Raw genomic sequence first — 3,142 nt, forward strand, 5'->3', positions numbered from 1 at the left:
TTGTATAGTACAAAAGGACTTACAGTGATTACAACTGGTTGCAATTCAGCTACCATCTGTTTGCCTTTCAGCTTCCTGTTGAATTCAGTAGACTTGGAGATCCCATGGGATAACTAAAACCCTGACATGTCCACATCTGGAATGCTGTCCTCAGCTGTGGTCTTTCCCACTGAAAACAAGATATACTGGACTTAAAAGAGTCACAAAGTAAAGGAGTAAGAATAATCAGTGGACAGGACTGGCTTGTGTACAGGGAGAGACTACATAGGCTGTTCACTTTGGAGATGAGGCAGTTGAGGCATGTTATGATAGAGGTCTGGAGATTCATGAACAGTCTGGAAAAAGTAAAAAAGGAATTTGCCATTTCTCATAATACAAGAAGTGGTTTGGGAGGCAAGTGAAGAACACCACTATGGAGAAGTGTTGAACAAACAAAGGATGGAATGTCTTTTCCACATAGATTGTGGAGTTCAGTGTCAAGGGATGTCATTGAGGCCAAAAATACGAATGTGTTCAAAATGGGTGGGGTTCAGTGACAAGGGATGTCACTGAGGCCAAAAGTGTGAATGGGTTCAAAATGGGATTTGACGATCTCATGAAAGAAAGTTCCACCCAGAACTGCTCTGGCTTGTGGAGAGGACTTGAACTGGTGGATTTCTAGAACCTGGGAGAGAATTGAACAACATCTGGACTGCTCTTATACTCCTTCCCTCAGCATTTACCACTGGCCTACAGAGGCAGTATGCTACCTTCTTAAGTGGACATTTACTACAACTGAGGATGGCTACTTTTACATGCTTAGGAAGGTTGGGACCAGGGAGGGGAGAAAGGAATAGAGAGGAGCGTTGAATGCATTGAGATATGAGATCAAGTTATGAATGAGAAAGTGCTGGGCGATGTGATTGTTAGTTGACTGCTAGACAGGAAAGGCAGAGATGAGGAAAGCAGGGAAAGAATCTGCCTCTTCCTCTCCTTGTCCTGTACTTTCAAGTGACTCAGTTCGCAGTTTTCAGTGCGAGGCTGCTGTCTTGTCTCCTTTCTTTCTCATGTTTTCATTCTCTTTGTGATTCTTTGGCTTGTGCAAGCAGTCTCCTTTTTTAAAAAAATCTTTCAATGTAATCACCATACAGGTGCATATGTAAGGTGTTCATGGCCATCTCTGTTCCTATTCCTGCCCCTTTCATCGCCGCACAACATCCCCTAAATCATATATTAGAAGCAAGATATCAGTTCAAAATTATCTGCCCTGAAGTAAACCTTCCACGTTCCATACCACCTCCTTTGTCACTAGAAGCCCTATAAAAATTGAATTTCTTCTGCAGGCTGCTGATCCTCTCTTCTAGCCACCATGTTTCTTATTCCAGGCCAGCCACTTTAATGGTGCTAATGGTTTCCCCTTGTTGTGCACCTGATGTATAAACAAAGGTCTTTTTGCACAAAACAAAGTCGAGTTATCATCTTTGATCAGATTGTTTGGATCAGGTTCAGCTGACAACTACAGAGTTGTTTTTCCACCCCTATGCATTTTCAACATGCTGTAAATCCCTTATGCTTGTGGGATTTCTGTTTGTTTGCTTGAGTTTCTTCAGAGGTTAACTTCTCCAAAGAGCAGTGTGGAAAAGAGAGGAATGCAGCAAATTTCCCAGATCCTGAGGAGCAAAGAATGTGTGTTGCTGGCAGAATATGATTGCTAAGAAACATCTCGGATGCCATCAAGCTAAAAGCATAAGGGCTGTGAAGTCAAAGAGTGCATCCACAGGAAAAAGGTGAAGCTGAAGCTGTCAGGACTTTGAGCATATGGTGCACTCATGAAACAGATCTTCAAGATCAAAGGTTAAAAGTTATTTTTTAACTCATGTAAACAGTTCTTTTGTACTTCCACAGTGCCTTTTGTCTAGGGATGCTAAAGCGTTTTTGTAGCTTGAGGGACCATTACATTATCTCACAATCAGGGACACTAATGTGCAGAGAGTTGAGGTGCAAAGTCAAGTCACGAAACCAGAAAGTAAGGGCTGGCAACAGCAGAGACTGTTCCTTTCTCTGTGGACCTCGTTTTTACAGCATCAAGGGTTCAGTTTTTAAAAGGGCCAAATACTTTGTTAGTAGTATAGCTATTAACTAGCTAACCCTTCCTAGAGCCAAAAGACCACCAAAATGTGACTTTGTAGTGAATCATAGAATCATAGAATGTCTTGAGTTGGGAGGGATCTACAAGGATTATCGAGTCCAACTCCTGTCTCTGCACAGGACAACCCCAAAATTCACACCATGTGTTTGAAGGCAGTGTCCAAATGCTTCTTTAATGCTACCAAGGTTGGCGCTGTGACTGCTTCCCCGGGGAGCTTATTTCAGTGCTTGACCACCCTCTGGGTGAAGAACCCTTTCCTAATATCCAACCTAAACCTCCCCTGGCCCATCTTCATGCCATTCCCTTGAGTCCTATTGTTGGTCACCAGAAAGAAGACCAGCACCCTGCCCCTCCGGCTTCCCCTCATGAGGAAGCAATAGATGGAGATGAGGTCTCCCCGCAGTCTCTTCTTCTCCAGGCTGAACAAACCAAGTGACTTCAGATCCTCCTCCTACAACTTCCCCTCTAAACCCTTCACCAACTTAGCGGTCCTTCTTTGGAAGCTCTCTAGTAGCTTTATACCCCTTTTATATTGTGGTGCCCAAAAATGCACAGAGTAAAACCTGTGGCCCGTATGGGGATTGAACCCACAACCTTGGCGTTATTAGCACCATGCTCTAACCAGCTGAGCTAACTGGCCTATGGAAACAGCTATTGATTACCAAACAGGAGACTGATACCTACCCAGGCAAAGAAGTATTATTCCCATTTTAGAGATGAGATGCTTAACACTCAGTCCTATGTTCTAATGAACGAATGACATTTGCAACAATTTTTATGCATATATACCTCTACTTTGTCCACCTTTGTAAAAGCGCACATACTGAAACACATGCAGTTAGACAATGCAGCAACAGTTCAGTTTAAATCTGACCCTTACTGCAGGCTCTGATTGACTGCCTGAGTCCTAAGTATCACATCTCCACCTGAGACCCTGTACATTGCAGTATTGATGCAGTCAGTATAAAAGAAGTTATTTACTGGATGCAGAGCTTGACAACAGCAATGCCAGGC

General features: G+C 43.3%; 1 non-coding gene across 1 annotated transcript; it reads right to left on the reverse strand.

Moving 5' to 3' along the window:
• Window positions 1-2,694: 2,694 nt before the first annotated feature.
• TRNAI-AAU lies at window positions 2,695-2,768 on the reverse strand. The gene has a single exon. It is a non-coding gene; the product is annotated as a tRNA-Ile (tRNA).
• Window positions 2,769-3,142: the final 374 nt, after the last annotated feature.

The sequence above is a fragment of the Cariama cristata genome, unplaced genomic scaffold (genome assembly GCF_000690535.1).
Source record: "Cariama cristata isolate BGI_N322 unplaced genomic scaffold, ASM69053v1 scaffold20887, whole genome shotgun sequence".
Classification (NCBI taxonomy): Eukaryota; Metazoa; Chordata; class Aves; order Cariamiformes; family Cariamidae; genus Cariama; species Cariama cristata.